Source organism: Taudactylus pleione, unplaced genomic scaffold (assembly GCF_031769625.1).
Source record: "Taudactylus pleione unplaced genomic scaffold, aTauple2 ptg000198l, whole genome shotgun sequence".
Lineage (NCBI taxonomy): Eukaryota > Metazoa > Chordata > Amphibia > Anura > Myobatrachidae > Taudactylus > Taudactylus pleione.
Window position 1 is genome coordinate 14,261,043 of NW_028284600.1, and position 23,634 is coordinate 14,284,676.

Consider the following 23,634-nt stretch of genomic DNA (forward strand, 5'->3'; position numbering starts at 1 on the left):
ACGTGGCCACGTGTCACCACCCATCGCGCCGGAAATGATGCTACAGCCGGAACCAACATCCCACGTCAACTCAGATCGGAGAGCACAAAGGTTCCCCGGTGCCGGAAATGACGCCGGCGGACCCAGTAAACAAACACCACACAGCATAATAAAGTGCATATAGCTTACAATAAAAATAAGCAAAAAAGCTACAAAAACTGTCTGGTATATTATTCATACATAAGCACAAATATGAATAAATACAAGTATGAATAACCCAGACATATGTTATGATACAGATCTAAATACAGAATAAAGCATTAGTAAAGGGACAGACAAATGACACACAGCACATAAAACATAAAGCACTACCATGAAATACTTTCATAATAAGAAGGAGTCAAAAAAAATTTTAAACATCAGGGAGAATTGAATCGGTACAGGGATCAACCTATAGTATAAAACTGCCTATTAAATATTTAGAAAAGGAGCAAAGGTGAACTCATCATTAAGACCATAAGGAACCAAAGCTCCAAGTTTATGGATCCACTTACACTCCTGTCTAAGTAAGAGCCCATGTCTATCTCCCCCTCTATGAAGGGGTGGCACATGATCGATAGGCATGAAGACAAAATCTGTTAATTGTGATATCGAGAGTATTAAAAAGGATATTGCAGCATGTGAATGCACAGGCATGGAAACATTGAGAACAGATAGCAGCAATGAGTGGCTGGCCAAAGTAGATGAACAGGTCAACAACTTTAAGACGGACTTCTTGTCCTTTAAGAAAGCAAAGTATAAAAAAGTAAAAGATGATTACAAGGACATTAGAGTTTTTCCATGGCTTGTTAGTCAAACTACGAGACGTCCCTGGAGAGGTGGTGGGAGTATTCGTAGGAGAACTGACATTCAATTTACTGATATTTACACTTCACAAAGTGACTCTGATAATCCTATATCTGGTAGAGGCAATTTTTTAGGAGAAAAGATGTACACAAGGGGTACATTGAAGGATGGGAAGGACCTAAGAGACACTGTAGGAGAGGGGGCCGCAAACATAAAAAAACGAGGGAATGGAAACAAGGGGCCGAAGAGATAATTGTGTTCAATTTATCTGATCATGTTCTTTCTGAACATGAATCTGCTGTACTTTCAAAAGGTTTATCTTTTGTGCAGACGTTTAAACAAAATAGTTTTGACCATGAGAGGGAACTCTATAATTTTCATAGGACACTAAGACTTAAAGATTTCTTCGTACGGAAGGGTGATCAGGATTCTGCAACTAGACCCTTTAAGGTCAGCAGCACCTTTGATACACCTTCCCCTAATGCCTCAATTGAAACTTTTATGAGACTTGTTAAATCTGAGACGTTACCACAATTAAAGAAAGCCAGGATTTTTCACTCCAACCTTTCTAAACAAGAAATAGTGGCCATTAAAGCTTTGCAAAATAATGATGCTATAGTGATTCGCCCCGCTGACAAGGGCGGGGGGATAGTAATTATGAATCGCATACATTATGTTAATGAGGTTATGCGTCAGTTGAGTGATGTGGAGTGTTATAGACCACTAACCTTTGATCCTACTGATAAATTTAAGAGAGAAATAGATGCTATCATTCAGCCAGGTCATGTGAATGGTTGGATTGATGAATATACAGTGCACTTTCTTAAACAAGATTTCCCTAAGGTACCCTTACTCTATATCTTACAGAAAGTGCATAAGTCGCTTAACCATCCCCCTGGTAGGCCCATTATTAGTTCTCGGGGGTCACTTTGTCAGAGTTTGTCACAATATGTTGACTACTATTTACAGCCAGTAGTCCAAAGTACGCCTTATTTTCTTAAAGATATGTCTGATTTTTTGCGGAAATTGTCATCTATTGGCCAGCCACCTAAAGACTGCTTACTGGTGACACTTGATGTCACCAGCTTATATACTAATATAGCACATGCCGAGGGTATGGATGCTGTTAGGGAGGTTTTGTCCTCCAGTAATACGTCATCAGACCGTAGACGACTATATCATCAGATAATAATTCTAAAGCGATCACATCCAATTATTTAACTCCGACAGTCCACCCATTGATAGCAAACATAAAACTATTACATTTTATTCTTAACCTATTTAGTCATGCATAATAAATTATCTAATGTTCTATACGGTATGACACAATTTGGTAATTGAACCATCAATAGTGCGCCTCAGGAAAAAGTAAAACAAAAATTATATGCACTCAGCGGATCTATAGGGGACCATTGGTAGGATGTGGGGCCTCATCGAACCTATAAAGGAAGTTTGGGGGAATTGAGACTACATTGTCTATGATGTTTAATGGAACATTTACAATACATTTTATTATACATGACCAAGCCTATTCACATGTTATTATCTGATGATACATTCAATTTCAGGATTGTAATGCAGTTCTTTATCAACCTTAGTACCTATACTACCACTACTCACCACCACTATGATTTCATATTCACTGTTTACCTTGGTGGCACGTTTTCCACACTTCAACACAGTAGGAACACATCTGACACAAACCAATTACTAAAATGACAACAAGTATAAGAATAAGGAGCTTACCTACACTAGCAATCATCTCCTGTACCCCAGACTCTCCCAGACCAGAGAACCATTTTACATGCTTTAACCACGAGAACCATTTCTCTACCTTTACCTCAGTCTCATACAAGGAAGTATTATGGTCCTTCCGAAATTTCAAATTCAGTTGTAGGATTTCATCCATTCTCTGCTCAATCACCTCCTTTGGATAATCTGTACTACTGGTGATGTAAGTGCAGCATTTTACTCCATACTGAGTTGCTAAGGTTACACAGTACCCACCCGTTACAGCCGTGACATAATTCAAAACTGTCCTGTGTTGCACAAGTTCTTTCTTGCAGGCTTGCAATTCCTTACCAGTAAACCTGAAGGTGTCATCATACATCTCAGTGATATTATCAATCAGATTTGCCAACAATTGGATATACCTATAATTTATAACTCCTATGGCCGTACAGGTGATATTTAAGGTGATGAGGAATTGAATCCCGGTGGATTCCTGTATCAAACTTGAAGCTAAGGGGTCTCCCCTGTCTATGAGGTACCTTTTAGAAATGTGTTAATAATGGTATGGGTATAAGGAGGGGGAGAGTTGTGGTGAATGTCTATCATTTTATCATGTGTAAAGGTCATGATTTCTGGTAGTACCCTTCCAAGATAGCATAAACCTTCAGAGTTCGGAGAGAGCAACTTGTACGCTTTCCTTCCACATATGAAATACACATCATCTGGGAGAACGTAAGGAACAGAATGCATCATTATCATTGAACACATTATTCTGACAAATAATCCTGCCCCCATTTCCCCCATTTGACTGGTACACGTTTCTGTTTGTATAATATTTGCATAGTACCCTAGTGATACTCTGCCAACCATTACTTTGTCGTATCTACACGTGTACCTATACCAGAAGTATCTCCCATTTGCAATAATTCTGCGTACAAGTTCAGAATCGATAGGCTCATTATCAGCTCTGTATGAATAGGTCATTGTCTGATTGTTCCAGATCACCTCCCAATTTCCTGGTTTTCTGAAATTTGTGAGATTTAAGCATACTAGGGATCTATCTACATGGTACTGGTGGAGCTTAAGACTAGGGGGTCTAGATATATTATATTTCTTGTCCACCGGTCTCCCGCCATGTAATTCAATTACTTCTGCTAACTTTAATGTGTATGGCACTAATCCCGAATTAACTCTGTCCTTGAGGTACCTGTGAGCACACCTAACACTCTATTTGGTTTAGAACCTTACCCACTAAGAAATGGAAAACCTCAAAAGGATGCTCGCCAAAATACAGATTACTCTTGCACTGGCATCGTTGGATGCATCTCTCATCAACTAGAGATCCACAGTACTCGCAGATCCAATATTCCTCAGACAACAGCCCCTCACACTGTCTCCGAGTTCCATGGCTAACGTCTCTTAACAATTCCTGAACTGAGTTTGACCATATGTTGCCCTGATCATTCTATCGCTTTCTCCACCAATTTCACTCTATCGATATCACTATCGGCCTCCCTCTCCGTCATCTGTCCTCCGTCAAAGAAATAAGACATCCTGAAACAAATAAAAATTAGAAGAACCCTGGAACAAGAAAGAGAATCAAATTGCCACTCCATTGCTGGGATAGTAATCTATACACATCTCTGGCTCAGGTGTTTTTACTACAGTCTCTAGTTCTCCCGGCACAGGTTCGCAATCGATAGGTCCACGTTGTCTGTCTCGACTTTGCCTTGTACCTCCTTCGGCTGGTTGACCATCATGCAAGTGAGTGGAATGGACCCAGGTATCTCTTTCTGCTACCTTCAAAGATGTGGTACTTGTCATCAACACCTGGTAAGGACCTTCTCACCAGTCTGTTAAACAACCTCCTTCCACCCATTGTGCATCTCGGGGCACACATGGTAAGTACGTTGCTGGATTTAACGTATTGCACCGTTTAATGGTGATGTTCGCAGGTGCCATCAGAGCTAGTTCCCATTTTGTGAACCTTGCTGAAAAGACATGTCTGGTTTGGGCTGAATTCAACAAAGCAGATACTGCATGTGGTGTATAGACAGTTGTATTATGCCCTAATACTAAGTCCTCGCTCTTATTTACCAGAAGAGCAGTTGCAACTCCACTTCTTAAACATGTCGGGAGTGATCTTGCCACAGTGTCCAATTCTGCACTGTAGTATGCTACAGGTCTGCTAGCGTCACCATGTTTCTGTGTGAGGACACCTGCTGCACAGCCATCAGCTTCCGTACAATATAATTCAAAGGTTTTATCAGACTATCCTTAAGGTTAAGGAAAGCCTGCTCTGTTTCCTCAGTGTGTATGACACGGTCGGGTTTTGAGGATGAAACTAAGTCCTGCAATGGTGATGCCAAAATAGAAAAACCTAGGATCCACGTCCTGCAGTATCCACACATGCCCAAGTAGGTAGGGATTTGCTGCTGGTTTTGTGGCAGTGTCATGGTCTGTATGGCCTGAATTCTATCCGTTGTCAAGTGTCTTAGCCCCTGGGTTAGACAGTGTCCCAAGTATTTGACCAAGCTTTGTCCGACCGCTTCCTACTTCGAGTAATCTCCAACTGGTAGAATTTAAGTATTCCATTAACACTTTACCTTGCCAGCGATTTCCTTCCATGACCCCCAAGTTACAATCACGGTTTACACCATGCGGTCCGATCGTATTGCCCAGAGACACTAAAACTTATCAATGGACTTTGCAATTACTATTGGGGGTTCGGCCGAGAAACAACTTCCGGTTTCTCGACCAGTTATACCTGCTATGTATACTGCTATGGCTGTCCTAATCCACCTCTTGGATACCTTACTGGCCCTGTCTAGTTTCAACAGTACAAAACAAATAAAGTTTTCCACATCACAAGCACACGTTCAAATTCATATCCCACCTTGTTTTCTGCACAGAAAAATTACTTTCCCAAGTGACAATAACTATTCAGAAGTTTTACCAAGTGATCACGCTATAAATACAACAAGACTATCTATAAAAACGATTGTTTAAACATGTGGCAGCAATACAGGGAAGACGCATACGCTATGTGCGAATCGCCTATTGCAGCGCAAAATTGACAATAAAAGAAACTGACTTTTCTCTCATGTTCCTAGGTTCTAATCAACTCTCCTTAAATCACACAAAAATGGATATTCGGTTTTACAACATAAAGTGCTAAACAGGCTTTGAAAAGACGGCCTGATTCAGACCCGCTCGTGAGCACTGAGTGCTCGCAAGCGGGTCGATGTTGCCCAAGTGCGCATGCGCACGATGGAGGCAGCTCCATCGTGCGCATGCGCGAGACCTGAATACCAACGGCCAAGCCGTCGTTATGGGTCTCGCCCCAAAGGGGGCGTGCTGTCGATGGTGATTGACAGCACGCCCCCTTTGCTGGGCGTGCCGGGGGCGTGGCTGCCCAGACGGAGGCGTTCCCATTGGAACGCCTACCATCTGGGGCCGGCCCCACTGACATCACTAGTGATTGAGACACCTGTCATTAAACCCTTGCTTGGATAAAGCAGTCGGGATGCCGGCTGTCGGGATTAGGACCACCAGCTTCCTGACTGCATACAAATACACGGATACCTGAATCATCGAGAGTATATAGATATGTATAAATACCTTACACTGGACTGGTAACTAGAGCAGTTCCCTGCTGAAGTAATGACTGACACTCCAGGGAGCCTTAAACTAAATGTTTCCTGCCAGATCAGAGCTATTCAAGAGATGGCACATTGAGCATCTTTAATGAATGACTGAGAGATTCAACAGCTAGGACATATAATATGCATTCTAGGCTGTCTGTATAAAAACACAATTTAATAGCATAACCCTAGAACCCTAGTAGACCATAGCCAACTGTGGTTTTCCATCTTTTGTGCTACTACAAGTCCCATCATGCCAACAGCTGGCAGGATACTGTGACTTGTAGTTCACTGAAAACTGTAGACCCAGTTTTACTAAACCGCCCTAAAATGTCCACTAAGGGTATGAGTCAGAGTTGCACGCTAATGCCGTTGCAGTTTCTAATTTGTACACAGCACATGCCGCAGTGCAAGGAGATGTACTGAGACACCCACCTTCAGCTCTGCAAATCCAAGCATCTGCGTAACATGTTGCAGCATCTACAAACAAAGACGCAGCATCGGTGGCAGATCACTCAACCTGAGTGAGTCTGTGGTCCCACAGAACGGACGTTACCTCCCCCAAAATGCTCCCTGACTGTCAATCACACTGCAAGTAATTAGTGGCTGCGAGCGCCTACTGTAATGCACCTTGAGGCATGCGCCATGCGACTTAGATGCATGAGCAGATCGCCAATTATTGCTCGACTGCGAAAACATCGGCATAATGTACAACTCTGGATCAGGCCCTAAGTACAGTAGTCTGGAGGTGGTCCTGTATAATAATTATTTCTACATAGGGAAATAACACAAATGATCTCATTGGCAATTCATTAGTTCGTGTTGTTTAACCCAAGGTATTTTTACAGTTTTAGCATGCCCTGGCAGACTATGTGGCTAACTGCATGATCACACCTTATGTGCTTCTACCACGGGTTTCATGGTGATTTTATTTAAACCAGGCTCCTGTTGCTGTTGGTTTATGTAGGATGTGCTTCATACTGCTATCTGACATGTCAGAGACCGGAATTCGTATTGATAACATGAAAGTGTGTGAGGCTTTGGGGGCAGCATGTGTAGAGGCCGAGTGGCAGCATATGTGAGAGGCTATTGGGGCAGTGTGTGTAGAGGCCGAGTGGCAGCGTATGTGAGAGGCTATGGGGCAGTGAGTGTGTGAGGCTTTGGGGGTAGCATGGGTAGAGGCCGAGTGGCAGCGTGTGTGAGAGGCTATGGGGGCAGCATGTGTGAGAAGCTATGGGGCAGCGTATGTGAGACGCTATTGAAATAGCGTGTTTGTGAGGCTATGGGGGCAGCGTGCATGAGAGGCTATGGGGGCAGCATGTGTAGAGGCTATGTGGCAGCGTATGTGAGAGGCTATTGGAGCAGCGTGTGTGAGAGGCTATAGGGGCAGTGCGTGTGAGAGGTTATGGGGCAGTGTATGTGAGAGGCTATTGGATGGGGTGTTTGTGAGGCTATGGGGGCAGCATGTGTGAGAAGCTATGGGGACAGCGTATGTGAGAGGCTATGGGGGCAGCATGTGTAGAGGCTATGTGGCAGCGTATGTGAGAGGCTATTGGAGCAGCGTGTGTGAGAAGCTATGGGGGCAGCGCGTGTGAGAGGCTATGGGGCAGCGTATGTGAGAGGCTATTGGATGGCATGTCTGTGAGGCTATGGGGCAGCATGAGAAGCTATGGGGACAGCATATGTGAGAGGCTATGGGGGCAGCATGTGTAGAGGCCATGTGGCAGCGTATGTGAGAGGCTATTGGAGCAGCGTGTGTGAGAGGCTATGGGGGCAGCTTGAGAAGCTATGGGGACAGCATATGTGAGAGGCTATTGGAGCTTTGTGTTTGTGAGGCTATGGGGCAGTGAGTGTGTGAAGGGGTGGGGTGCTTTGTGCCAAAGGAAATTCTCACCCTTGGCTCCACTTGGTCTAGAACCAGCCCTGAGTACAAACAGGTATCCCACATGTATGAATGATGGTCTTCCTCATCTGATCCCCAGTTGTCATCAAAGAAAGATTTAAATTCAAAATTCCCAGATTTTGAAAACTAATTTCAAGGAAGTTGAACCCTTTAAGTATTTTAGGATTCTTTTGACTGCAGTCCATTGTTGTTTCCCAGTGTTAATGGTAAATTGTCTCACCCAGCTCACAGCATATTTATGTCTGGACGAGTCCCAATACTTTCTTCGTATCCTCTATCTCATTTGTTGGCAACATGGCTTGTGTGATTTTAGTGCCTTTGTCAATAATAGTACTAACTGGTTTTGCATCTGGCATTGCATACTTTCTGCTCTAACAGATTCTTCCCACTGGCCAGTGTCAGACTGGAGCATGAAGGACCCACTGGGGGAATGCAGTGGTAGAGTCCTATGCTTAGGAGCATGGTCAGTAACCAGAGGGTGTGTGGCATCCACCAGAGAGGCTTGGCTAACCATTAGAAAGTGCAAGGTCTAGGTCCCTTTATAAATATTTATAGTAAATACTGATAGTATATGCATGGTAAAGTACCAGATTGATAACAGCAGTGCAGTGTAGTGAATACACAATAGTCCTGCAATATAATGTAAGATATGTATAATCATTAAGTACATGATGGTGGTCCTTGCTATGTATAACAGTAACAGTGGCATCACTAGGGGTGGAGGTGGTGGCTGCGCCGGGTGTCTCCATTCGAGGGGGTGACACCAAAATGATGAAAGTCAGATTAGGGCACTGGACAATGATGTCACAGTGTAGCTCCTGGTCACTGAGGAAGAGCAGGCAGTGTGGAGAGAGTCACTGGGGGAAACCCAGCATCTCAGGGAGATGACACCCTCAGAGAGATGAAAATAGGTGTGCCGTGAGTTTACGTCTTCTTCCCCACTAGGTCTTGCTGCTTTTCAGGAAGGCAAATCTAGGTGTCGTTTATAAAGAAGTTGGCCAAGCTCCCATATTCATTTGTGGTCCTGCTCCACCAGGTAACTGACCATCTAATAGAGTAGCAATGTATAATTCAAATCTACTGTCTGGAACATAACCACTAGAGGAGGAGGAGAGCCCTCAGGCAGCAGGGCCCACTCAGGATTTCCCCTGTACCTCTGTGGTCCAGTCCAACCTTGACACTGGCTATATGTCTCCTGACCTGCTAGAAACAGATCACTCAAATACACAATTATGATTAACTACTTTTGCTCTGTTGTCTTGTGGTATAGACAGTACAAAGTCCATTTCAAATAGTACAGTATCTAGCTTAATGTACGAACAATGGGCACTTTGTTGAGACCATGCAATGCCTTCTTCAACAAACACATGTCTCCCTCTTTGAACATGTGCTCATCGTAATGCTTCTATAAATTTCCATTTATGAAAGCTGAGTCAAATTGTAAATGGTACAGCAGTACATCATGCATGGCAGATATGGCAAAGACTAAACACAAAGTTCTGAACCTTGCAACAGGCAAGAAGATTTTCCTGTAGTCAATCCCGGACTTTTGTCTATATCCTTTAGCAACAAGACAGGCTTTGTAATGGTTCTGCATTTAACTTTTTTTAAAAAGACCCACTTGTTTTTGTTCTTGAATGTCTTGCAGTGATTTGCACTGTAAACAACAGTCCACATATTGTTGTCATTCAATGATGCCATTTCTTTATCTATTGCTGTTTTCCAGCTCTCCAAGTCCTTGCATGACTTTGCTTCTTGGATATTTTGTGGTTCACAGAAAGTGATATTTGTGAATTCCTCAGAATATCTCCTATTTATTGTGTCTCACAGTACTCCTGCTCTGTGATTGGATGTTCACACTGGCAGGCTCTAACTCAGAATCGCTTCCAACTGTCGGCATATCCAGTGTAACAAGCTTGTGCTGAGATTCCTATTCCAGCCTCACGTTAGGTGATACTGTTTCTTAGAGCATTACATCTCTGGATTTTATAAGCTTTTTTTGTAATGTCCCAAAATCTGTATCCATTACTTTCTTGTCAGTATCCGAGCATGATACATGTCACTAAATTGGGATCCAGCTTACGTCTTTTCTCCTTAGGCATGTGTGCATATGCTCTGCACTTAAACACTCTGAAATGATCAATGTTTGGATTACTTCCAGACCATACCGCTAGCACTGTTTTACCTTTTTCAGCTACTGTGGATGCACGGTTCTACAGGTATACTGTGGTAGATACTCTTTTCTAGGCCAGCATCACTCAGCATAGTCCATACTCACTGACACCATTCTGTTTTGGAATGTATGCAATGGTTAGATGGCGCTCAGGATGACAGCTACATTTCTATTTTTATACTCCCTGCCATTGCCAGATCTCATGTTCTTCAATTTTTGGCCCACCTGAGCCTTTATCAGACTTTTGTAGTCTATTTTGCTTATTACTTAACTTGCTTACCCATTATATAGCTCCCACATGCTGGCCTCTCTGGATTGTTCACTGCTATTCCTGTCACCATCCCTTCAAGGAGTTTCTGAACATCATTCCAGGGCAGAACGCCCCTCCTCCCATGAAGATGCCGATGAGAACCAGACCCCGTGTTGCCAGGCGTGCCCACGTGGTGTGGCAAGTCATCACCAGGTGACGCGGCGGACCGATGAGGGCCCGCCACATCATCAACTCCAGAAGTGTGTGGGAGTTACCGGAGCAGATGGATTGTCGCTGGAAGGAGTTCAGGACGCAAGTCAGCGAATCAGGTAAGCCCTCAGTGAGGCCCCTTTTGCTTACTCTGTTAGGTTGTTGTGCATCACTGCACCCACTGTACCACCACCGTCAAGCGCTAGGCCGAGGCCATTGCAGTCCTTTTGTTAGGCTGTTGTGCATTACTGCACCCACTATACCACCACCGTCCAGCACTAGGCCGAGGCCATTGTAGTCCTTTGTTAGGCTGTTGTGCATCATTGTATCCACTGTACCACCACCGTCCAGCGCTAGGCCGAGGCCATTGTAGTCCTTTGTTAGGCTGTTGTGCACCATTGTATCCACTGTATCACCACTGTCTGGCGCTAGACCGAGGCCATTGTAGTCCTTTGTTAGGCTGTTGTGCATCATTGTATCCACTGTATCACCACTGTCTGGCACTAGGCCGAGGCCATTGTAGTCCTTTGTTAGGCTGTTGTGCATCATTGTATCCACTGTATCACCACTATCTGGCGCTAGACCGAGGCCATTGTAGTCCTTTGTTAGGCTGTTGTGCACCACTGTACTCACTGTATCACCACTGTCCGGCGTTAGGCTGAGGCCATTGTAGTCCTTTGTTAGGCTGTTGTGCATCCTTGTACCCACTGTATCACCACCGTGTGGTGCTAGGCCGCAGGTACATTCTCAGATGGCAGTAGGCCGCAGGTATTGCTTTTATAAGGTGCTAGGCCGTAGGTATTGTGCTCAATCGGTGCTAGGCCACAGGTATTGCTCTCACGCAGCACTTGGCTGCTGTGCTCTCTTGCAGTGGTTGTGACCAGGACCATCCGCCCATCAAGGGGACAAGAGCATACCTGACGAGCACATTCTGTGTTTGTGTGTCGCGATTATTGTTGTGTGTGTTATCCCCTCTACCCCCCTCTTTCCCTCCTTGGGCATTTCTGTTCGGGTTGCACCCTGTTGCCTGGCACACATGTGTAACCAGTCTTAGGCCAAAAGTGCCAATGATGACCATCCTCTAGTCCCCGTAAGGTCTGTCCATTAGTCCGTAATTGTGGAACCAAGGTCCCTTCTAGAGGCTCACCGACCTATCTTACAGGGTAGACCATCCCCAGTTCATCAAACCAGAGAGACCAGGACCGTCGGTAGGAGTATCTTGGCAGCCTGAAGGTGAGAGCCACGGGCTGTGGCTCTATCCAATTCATCAGGATTTGGATTGTCACCTTGATCATTTGTGATCATCCATAGCTCTCTCCTGTAGATTGAGGAGCACAAAATGTAGGATAATTGATGTGGAGTAGCACAATGGGAGTATGAGGGGGAAGGAGGGGAGCACAGACAGTATGGGATGTGTCTGTGGATGGGGGAACAGGAGAGAACACAGTGTGGGGTGTGGGGGGGAGGAGAGCACAGTGTGAGATGTGGAGGGGGAACAGGGGAGCACACAGTGTGGGATGCAATGCTGATATTTCAGGTAGCACCTATTTCCCTTGGGGGAGCACCAGCTAAAATCTTGCCTAGGGCACCAAATTGATCAGGGCTGGCCCTGATTGCATCCCTCCCCATCGCTTCCACTGACTCATGCACAGGCCATTTTCATGACCGCATTGTGAGTTGGGGTGAAATTTTCAAGCCCCAACCGCATTTTATATGCGGCTCATGGTAAATATGCACCTATAAATTAGCAAACCTCTTACCAGTAAAGGTTATTAAATAAAAAAATGAATTTAATTAATTAATGCCTCATTAAACCTGATCCTTTTTGATTGGATTTCATAAACTCACAGAACATGTTTGTTAAAGTTCACCGACCATACTTGCTGCCTTAGTTTGGCCAGCCAAATATTATATTATATTCTGTAGATCTGTCAAACTGCTCATGAGATCTTCTCAAATTGTGGATTATGGGCCTGATTCAGACCCGCTCGCAAGTGCTATGTGCTCACAAGCGGGTCGATGGTGGGACATTGCGCATACGCAGCTTGCGCAATGTGCGTGCGCAAGACCCGGAGCTAGTGAGAAATTCACTCGCTCCGGGTCTCGCTACAAACGGGGTGGCTGTCGATGTTGATCGACAGCTTGCCCCGTTTTGTAGGCAGGGAGGGGGGGTGGCTGGACAAACGGAGGCGTTCCGGAAGGAACGCCTGCCGTTTGTGGGCGGCCCTACTGACATCACTCGTGATGTCAGTAGTGAGCTTCCTGCTCTATTAGAGCAGGAAGCTTACTGGGGCTTGCGGGAACGAGACCCTACCGTAAGGGTCTCGTCGCAAGCCCGATGGTCACGACCATCGTGACCATCACCTGGCCGCTCGCAAAAGCTGTGGGTGGTCAACCACAGCTTAGCGAGCGGCCAGGAGGCTGGGTCAAAAAAAAAGCGGCCGTCCTGATTCAGAGTAAGTGCTCGCTTTTTGCGAGCGCCTCTGAATTAGACCCTATATCCACTCAGTCCTGAATGCTTCCATACTTGGACAGACAAGTTGGACAGTTGAAAGGTTGGATGAAAGTTGGTCTAGTAGTGCATGATCAGCATTACTTTTCATAGAACGGTGAGTTAAAAAGCAATTCTGAAATGTATCCTTCTAGCCAACTGAAATGTATCATTCTAGCCAGGAGACCATGATAATGCCACAATGGCAGTACTTATCTTTAGTTTATTTAAGCTTCTTATTAAATTCTACAGTAATATATGTAAAATATTTACTTTCACTTAGTAAGAATATATTAAATGTTTCTTTAGTATTTTTGCTAAATTAGTATTTTAGTATTTAGTATTTATGTACATACACAGTTTGATTCTTATTTAAGCCTATAAGACTATTCTGATAGCCGTGTTGTTACATTATCAATCATCACATCTCCTGGAAAAGTGACGGGTGATACAGAACATAATGGAACTTAGAACGCATAACCAAATGTTTGCAATGACTATTTGTCCCATCAGCAAATCAATCTCACCTAATACCAGGAACAATATGCTATTGATAGGACGGTGGTTTAGTCAGAACGTTAGTTTATTGATTCCAAAAGTCATGGAGAGATCAGGTAATTGACCAACGGAGCTACAAAATTTACATTCAATTAAGCAATCAACAACTTTCTGCCTGAGTTAGCCGCAGCCAGGAGCCCAGGGCTGTCAGGTCATTAGCAGGCAGTTGTCTGAGAAACCACTTCTCTGCTTCCACCGCAGCACTCAGAGCCCTGCTTTAAAAATGATTTAGTCAATTGCACGGGTGTGATTGGCAAATAATGGAAAGTATGTAGTAATGCACATTCCAGGAGCAGCTAGGGAACACCACCATCCTGGTCAGCCGCTTGCAGAAGATCACTATTTGTTATCCAATTACATTTATTATCATGTGTTTATAAAATCATTTCCACAATAACGTTATCTTTCTGCCTGAACCCCCGATGAGTGGATGCTTGGCTACACCTGGAAAATATGGGCTAAGACTCTTCAGGTTAGATAAACAGAAGAGCTAAGCTCTCCAATATATCAGCTTTCACCTTTGTGAGCATTACAAATTAGTGACATACTGTATACAAAATAGACATTTTATTCCAGGGCAACAGCTGCTGATATTAAACATAAATATGCACTTAGAAATGTGTATTGTGATGACCATATCTAAAGAATATTCAGTGATAAGAGATATAGGACCATTTAACAACGAGACATAGGGGCCTATTCATCAACACTAAAATAACGGTTTTATGGGCCTTTCTCCTTAATTACCATTTTTTAGTATTCATTAACACACTTAACACAGGAGATATCACTGATATCTCCTGGTTAAGTCCATCTGCATTAATTTCCACACTCCCTCTACAATAGTACATTAGTATGGGGGTATAGAAATTAGGCTATTCATCAAATTCCGAAAATTATGTACCTTCGGAATTTGATGGTGTTACTATATGCCACTCTCAGGTGGCGCATAGCGGGTTATACTTACCTGCTTTCAGCTGGGCAGGTCCTCCTCGGCTCGCTTCGTCAATGCTGGTCCCTCAGGCTCCTGCTGTGTGTTCTCCCTGCGGCAATGTTAAATAAAGAAGCACTTACAAGGGCACCGGGGAACAGAGGGGAGGGGAGACGCTGTCCAGCAGCAGCAGCATTGCGACGGGGAGAACATAATAAAGTTATATTAAAAAAAAAAATCTAGAGCTTCCTCTGCCTGCCCGTCCTTGTAGCCAATGGAACCGGGTGGAAGGTCAGGGTTCGCGGCTGCAGCCTATAGGTGGGGGGTGCGGGGACATAGGTTTTTATGTTCAATTACCGCAACTGTAATCAGTGCTGCGCATGCGCCGCTTCTGTGAACGGAACGGCGCAAGTGCAGCACTGATTACAGCTGGGGTAAGTTAGTGTAGAGAGGGAAAAGTATCTATTTTCCGAAAAACTGTCATCGCAAAAATGACAGCTTTTCGGTATAGATACTTATGGAGAGGAGGAATGATTAATTCCTCCGGTAAACCTTCTAAACCTAATTACCTCCATCGATATTTTAGCAATGATGAATAGGCCCCATAACCCCTTTAGCACTCATACAGGGGTTATATCCTCCTTTCAGTATTTAACAAACAGCAGTAATACTGTACTGCTTACATCATCTGTAGATGGCGATAGCAATATGGTCCCCATTGTTGTCAATGAGAACCCAGCACAGCTTTTCTGGATTCAACGCAGCCTTCCAGGCATTACGGAGTCCCCGCTGGGTGAAAGTGTAATGCACATGTGCAGACTGGCTGTAGCAAATGCTCATGACATAACAGCCCATCGCTGGCAGTGACAGGCTGCCAGCAACAGATGCCACCGAGGAGGGCAACGTCGCTGGATCTCGCTGGTGGGGTAAGTAATGTTATATACCAACATCTTATTCGTTAGTATCGCTGCAATACTTAATGAAATATGCCACTGGTAATACTAAGTAACATTGTTAAATGGCCCCATACTATGCCAGGGACTTAGTAGATGCCATATATGAAGGGCTAATCTGATGCTCTGCACTGCAAAATGGGCATCTTTGTGAAGCAACAACAGTTTGCACAGACAGATGCAGTGCCGGATAACAGCAGGGTGGAGGGGGCATTCGCCCCGGGGCACCCAAACATGGAGGGCCCCCACACGTAGCCTCTACTGGAGCACTCTGGCTCCGAGACCCTGCACACATCGCGACTGTGTAATGCAGCTGGGACTCGGGAGAGCAGCATAGAGCGGAATCACTGCTGCCTGCGATGTGGCCCAGAACACCCGGTCTCCTGTGTCACATCGCAGGCAGCAGTCAGTGATCCATCTCTATGCTGCTCCACTGGATGCTGCTCTTCCAAGTCCCAGCTGCTGCTGCACTGCACAGTTGTGCTGTGTACAGGGTCTCCGAGACCATGCAAACAGCACGACTGTACAGTACAGCAGCAGCTGGGACTCGGAGGCGAAGCATGGCTACATTGTGACATAGGGCTGCACAGCACACTGTAAACGGACAGCAGGAGGGATGGAATGATGATCGGGTGTTGGGGATCATAGGGGCCCCTACAAGATAGTTGCTCTGGAGCCCCCAAAAATCTTAATCCAGACTTGGACATATGGTAGGAGTCGAATGGAGCAATGGCTATCCCACTGAAGAACTGAAGAGGCGCAAGGTTATTTTAAAGAGATTAAATTGGCGCATTTTTCAGAGTCACTGTTTCTCCTGCACGTCCCTTCCTTCTCTGCAAACAGGCTTGAATTCTGCACCAGCTATTAATTATGGAAGATCAGTACTCATTCTATTCTTTTAGGGACCTATTCATGATCAAAACCCAGGTGGCCCCCATTAATTTAGTTGCAGTGGCAGATACCAAAGTATGAACAATTCCGTATTATTCCAGTTCAGGGACAGTGATCTCTAGCACTGCCACTTTCAAGCTACTTATTAGTTGAGTTCACACATGGGCACAGAGAGGACTAGAGGAGGTGGAGAGATCTGAATGAATCCCTCTTCGCACTCCAACTCCTTCCGATAAGAAGAAGCAGGGCTCCAGGATTTAACGATATCTGAAGATGGCGTCAGTTCCCACAATCAAACTCCAAAAACGCCAAGCTTGATTTATATGCAGCCCATTACTTAAATGCGGAAAGTACTTTTTCTGCATGTGTTAAGGGCCTGTTCACCTTAATGAATAGGCTTACATCTCTAAGTTTTGCCGTACAGCTGTACACCCACAAATGTGCACTCACCTGCAAAGCAAAATAACAGGCTCCATGGCTTATTCCCACAGCAAGTACAATTCTGTCACCATTGATTTTATGACTGGTGGAACGCAAGTGCTCCAAAAATCCACACACCGTTTCCGCCACTTTCGGGTGCCAGTATTGCACACACGGTAGACGGAAGCCAAAGAGGGCTACTTGCCTGGTGGGACGGAAGTGCTGCTGGAACGCATTCGGCACTTCTGGGTTCCTGACCTGTACGTGTTGCGAGCATAAGCCATGGAGGCCAGTTATTTTTCTTTGCAGGTGTATGCCCATTTGCGGGTGAGTCATGGTGCCAGGTGTTTCCAATCATGTAAGTGCATTAGGCTTTCCTTGTGCAGTGTCTAATTGCTTTGCCTCATGATGAAGGTGCTCAAGCCAGGGCACCGAAAAGCTTATACTAATTCCATGGCGTTTGATAAGTATCTAATGGTGCAGACACACGGTCAGATATGTCAGATGAACGATTGAATGATTTTACCAACGATTTGAACGATTTTACCAATGATTTGAACGATTTGAACAATTGAACGATTTCAGAGTATTAAAATGAATGGAATCGTCCAAATCTGACTGCAAACACATCAGATGTCAGATATCGTTATCTGACAAATGGGAACGCGCATCGTTCATCGTTGTGGTCACACATGTCAGATTTTCTTTCAGATATGTACGATTGAACGATTTTTACAACCGTTATCGTTCAGATCTGACAGAAATTCTGACCGTGTGTATGCACCATTAGCCTGTTTTGCACTTTTTATCTATCTTTCTAGTTGACATAAGACTTATTGTGGCTTACATACTCCAGATATGTCTTCAATCACTTCTATACACATTGATGGTTGTAAAGTAGTTAGCTGGTAAAACAACAGGGTTGGACAATCAATTCACATCCTTTTGTCAAAAGGACCATTAGTGATTCTGACAGTTTACAGTTCAGTTGTAACATTTTGTAATAGCACATTAAGGTTAGTCAGTCGTGTTAAATAGTGCTTACGTAGTGCTTACCCTTTGCTAAAAAGCCGTCGTGTTTAGTGTAGACTCCAAATGTTTAGCTGATGACCAGAAAGATCAACACAAGATACTTCTTTGTTTGGGTCAGTTGGTATAACCCAACATGTGTTGACCTGACTGGAGTTCCAACACGGGATCAATATGAATGACCGCCGGACGAGAGGCCGGCGGTCAAAATCCCGACACCGGCAGGCCGAACAGCGGAGATTCCGACAGAGGTGAGTAAACCTGGCATGCTGTCAATCAACTTCTGGGCCACATACTGACTGATGGCTGCTCATTTTTGCCTAATCAATGCTTGGAGTTTGTCAGAATTTGTGGGTTTTTGTCTCTTGAGGATTGACCACAAGTTCTCAATGGGATTAAGGTCTGTGGAGTTTCCTGGCCATGGACCCAAAATTTTGATGTTTTGTTCCCCGAGCCACTTAGTTATCACTTTTGCCTTATGGCAAGGTGCTCCATCATGCTGGAAAAGGCATTAGTTTGTCACCAAACTGTTCTTGGATGGTTGGGAAAAGTTGCTCTTGGAGGATGTTTTGGTACCATTCTTTATTCATAGCTGTGTTCTTAGGCAAAATCGTGAGTGATCCCACTCCCTTGGCTGAGAAGCAACCCCACACATGAATGGTCTCAGGATGCTTTAGTAAATTTAACCCTAATAGTATGCCTAGAAGTTCCTGTAGAATAAAGCCACACAAGAGCAGATCCGGCTGCACAACCAAATTGGTACTATATCAATTTTCCTGATCAAAGTTCAATCAGGGTGATTTGATTTTAACTGGGAAACCTGTTAAAAATAACGAGTATTTACTGCACTGCACATGGGATAGCAGAACAATCAGATGTTTGCAGTTTGGCCCACCAAATGGATAGCCACAATGGTAACAGATTTGGTGGTTTTGGCAATCAGTATAGAATTGCCTGTATATTCCCAGCATTAAGCAACTGCTTTTCAGAACAGTAATACATCTCAAATAGCAGGCAGACATCTTTCTCACTTTCAGTCACACAGGAAAACTACTCACCACACTTATCTCAATTTTTAAATGTTAACTATCTCACTGGGGGTTGTTTTACCAAAGCTTGGAGAGAGATAAAGTGGAAAGAGATAAAGTACCAACCGATCTGTTCCTGTCATTTTTCAAACACAGGGTTCTATGTACTAAGGGGAGAAAGGGGGAAAAATGCTAAAGGCAGAGAAAATCCCTGTACATATCAGTTCTCAGTATGTACTAAAGTGATTCTCTCTGAGGTAGCCTGCCAGCGTTAAGTGCAGGGTACAATATCGTGCTGCACGTGGGTCACTTAGCGCTGCCACAGACATCTATAGCAGGGCTAAGTGTCCCAGGTGTTACTAAGAGGAAAGGTTACTTACCATCGGGTGTCTTCTCCAGCGCTAATATTTGCCTCCTGTAGCTGCCATTTGTTAATAAAGTTTTTACAAAAAAAAAGGTCACTGCTGCAGCTGCACCCGGGAGATGGTAAGTCACACACACCGCAGGGGAATGGAGTCCTAGCTGTTGCCACCGAGGGGGTGACTTAGCGTTCACCTAGTAACAGATACGGTAGCCGGCTCCTGCTTCGTAGCGGTAACAGGTGAAGCAGGAGCTGCTGTTTCTCTGAGAAAATGTCCCTTAGTACATAGAACCCATAGACTGTAAAATGAAGCTGATTGGTTTGTATTTTTTCTCTCTCCACTTTATCTCTCTCCAAGCTTTGATACATCTCTCCCTGGCAGAGAAAACACAAGACATACATATACTAAAACATGGAAATGTGTAATTTTTTGCAGAACCTGAGTCCCATGTCCAGGACACCAACAAATCTGAGTATATTCACCCCATGAGCGTCTGAACCCATTGGTTCTCCACTATCGATGGGAAAACTATCTGACATCGGCTGTTAACCATCAATGTTTTGTAAACATTGATGCTTGATGACCATTCATAGCTGCCAGAGTTGAGGGGGCCCGCACAGAGGCTCCACATGGGTCCCCTCCTTTCTTAAAAAACGCCCCTGATTGGTACACAGGTGGCTGGTTATATTGAAGAGGTTTATCACAAATAAAAATAAAATACATACTAGAGATTGTCTATGGTGGCCCAAATGTTTACTTCAAAGAATAGGACCTGTGTAATACCGGTGTTTGTTTCACAAATTCAATCTCGTTTGTCATTTTTAAATTACAAATACGATCAATTACTGACCCTGAATCAGGGCCTTAGTGTATTTTATTTATTTATTTTATATCAAGCAGGGAACAATGTAATGTCTGTATATAGATATTGGTGTCTGTTGCAAATCTGTTTAACTTGCAGTTTTAAGTATCATTTGAAAAGTCAAAGTACATGGTAAAACAAAGAGGAAAATCAATGTTATTCTGTAGGACTCTTTCATTTCAGAGGCCAATGAACTTAATGACTAAAAATACAGGTACATAAAGACGAAGATTGATCACCCAATGTCATGTGGAAATTGGTGTACTTATTTTGAATCATTAACAAAAATGTTCCTTTGTGTTTGTCTTTCTGCTAAATGAGAACCGTTTTCAAGTTTAATCTCCTTATAAACGAGTGAAACAACAAAACCCAGGTTGTTCTGAAAAAGGTTATACATGCCGATTTCACATGAAATGTTCTACCAGCAAACAAATAATAAACTATACCTGGATTCCAGACATAAAACACAACACTACCTCCAGCTGAGCTGATTATTGATGTGGATTATCTTGATATAATAAAGTACAAGTGATGGTAATGTGCAAACAATGCAATAAATACCTAAAAATCGGTGCCTTCCAATCAGCTGTACACAAGGTGCAGGGAAGTTATAGCATGTCCATAATGGCGGCACTCAGGAATGAAGACAGACTCGCGTGGTGAGTAACCAACGTTTCAATGCTGTATTTGGTCGTGCATTTTAGTCAGGGTGCAAGAAGACGAAAAACCTCGCGAGTCTGTCTTCATTCCTGAGTGCCGCCATTATGGACATGCTATAACTTCTCTGCACCTTTATATATAAAGTCCATATTCAGTGCGGCACTCAGGATAAGAAACAGCTGTTTTTATCCTGAGTGCCGCACTGAATATGGACTTATATTGATAGCGTGAGTAACGCTTGTGAGGGCACCGAGTCCAGGTAATATTATTGTTAAGTGGTTGTGCTGGATCAAAGAAACTATGATGAATTGAGATCCTCAGTGTCAGTGACTAGGATCCCATATCCGAGCACCCCTCAAACTTTCAGTGAAAGAAATAACGTGGTTGTATTGAATGGTGTGTATATATTTTTAATATGATGGCACTTTATTGCTTAAGCTGTTTTTCATCCTGAGTGCCTCACTGAATATGGACTTATATTGATAGCGGGAGCAACACTTGTGAGGGCACCGGGTCCAGGTAATATTATTGTTAAGTGGTTGTGCTGGATCAAAGAAAAAAAAAAAATATATATATATATATATTTCAGTTCCACCACATGGTCACACATCGGCTTACCACCCGCCCCCCCCACACACACACAAACACTGCTGAGCCCCATAGCAGCTTCTTAGACTTCCATAGTTACACTTCTGCTGTAAATATCTAAATAGCTATAAAAAAGTCAGCATGTCATTGCATATAACTGTATTGTTCCCCTGCCTTCTCTCCTCTGGTCCCCTCTCCTCTGCCTCTCTCTCTCTCTCTCTCTCTCTCCCTCTTCATTAACAATATCTTGCTCTACTCTGTTTCTCAAGTTCCCTGGCTGGGTGTCATTCTTAACTCTTTCCTCTCTTTCACCCCCACATTCAGTCAGGGCCATTGAGAACTCTGACGGAACCGGGTACTGGTTAAATCCATTAGGCGAGACCCTGACCCCTCTAAAAAACATCTTCCAATATTACTATGCGCCATGACGCAAATTGGCACCGCACGCTCAGCAGTGAGAGGAGACTGTTGAAGGAGTCTCTGCTCTTTCACTACCTGATGAGCCCTTGCAGCTGAGCTGCTGTACAGGCGTGGTCTTAACGCCGTTTCAGAGGCGTGCATAATTAACAGGTAGCATAGTACACGTCACCTGGTTGAATTTTACACTGAAGTGCTTGCAGTGCTTGAGGTAGGGTATAGTCAACCTCAAGCGCTGAGTTCGCTTCCAATGGTACCCGATGTACCAATGGTTGCATACACTTCCTGGAGATGATGTGTGCAAGTGGGCGTCTTAAGACAGACTGGTGGGCGTCTGCATACACAAAGCAATCGCACGCCAAGACATAGTGGGCGTGCTTATGCCTTGCAGTGCGACCGCCGGCTATGCCGTCACTGAGAACGAGCAAACGCATCTAGCGTCCGGGTCTGAATCAGCTCCTCAGTCCTCAGGATCCCACACAGATCACGTTTTCCAGGTCACCCAGCAGCTACACAGGTATAGTCATTACTCAGCGACTCATTTTAAAAGATTCACAGGTGGAGATAATTATTTCACTTGTGATTCTGTCAGGAGACCTGGAAAACATGCACTGTTTGGGGTCCTGGGGACCGAGTTTGAGAACCTGTGTACTATACTAATGTACGGCCCTACGGAACCCTTGTGGTGCCATACATACAATCTATATAATAAACAACATTAGAGTTCAGTTTATCTGAAGTTTATAAAGATATTAGAATTCACTTGGACTGTGATCCTTGTAAATGTATTGGATGCGATGCATCTCGCCAATCATTGCATACATACCGGTATCCAGTTACGCCATATGCATGATGATTTAAGCAAAGGACAGCTCCTTCCGATAAGAGCTGTCCTGTGTGGTGTTTGGACTTATTTATTTATGTATTAACAGCTAGGCTGTTTTAGTGGGGCGCCGCGCTCTGCCAGATTTCAAAAGGGCAGAATGCGCACTGCCCCTTTTAGCGGTGCCCCGCTAAAACAGCCAGCCGGGTGCCGCCCTCACCTGCGGGCCACAGTGTCCTGCAGGTGGAGAAAATTTTGGTGTAGCGTTCAGCCCCGTTGAATAGATTCACAGAAAAGGGAGAACTTGGGAGCAGCCAGGCATGTCCGTAATTGCCGGGCACGGCCCCAGAGGCGATGTAAAGGTGGTGCGTCTTAAAGACACGCCCCCTTTTCTCGTGGCCACACACCCTTTTCAGTGCGCCAGAGTGCCCTTTCTCTAGGTCTGGTGCCAGACCTAGAGTGAACACTATATAGCGCAACATATTCCATTACGCTTCACAATTGGAAATATTAGCAAAATGGGTAATAACAGACAGACACAGAGGCATGAAGGCCCTGCTCGCAAGCTTACATTCTATAGGAAAATAGGCATTGATACACAAGGATAGGTGCTACCTATTGCATATTGGTCCAGCCAGATTGCAGAGGTTCTTGGTGGGCTGTATGATCCAGTCACACAGGAAAGTTGGCCAAAGGTCAAGAGAATGTGGAAGAAAGAATATGTGTGAGGTTATGTGTGGACTGTGAGAGGGTAAGTAATGTAAGTGAGAATGCGCACTGCCCCTTTATGGAAGCTATGAAGGTTATGTGGGCGGTTCTGGAATCTAATAAGCTTTTCTGAAGAGGTGAGTTTTCCGGGAACGCTTGAGTCCCTCTGCGCATCAG

At 44.3% G+C, this 23,634-nt stretch overlaps 1 pseudogene; it reads right to left on the reverse strand.

Moving 5' to 3' along the window:
- Positions 1 to 2,464: 2,464 nt before the first annotated feature.
- On the reverse strand, positions 2,465 to 11,432 carry LOC148518883 (uncharacterized; annotated as a pseudogene).
- Between the last annotated feature and the right edge of the window lie 12,202 nt (positions 11,433 to 23,634).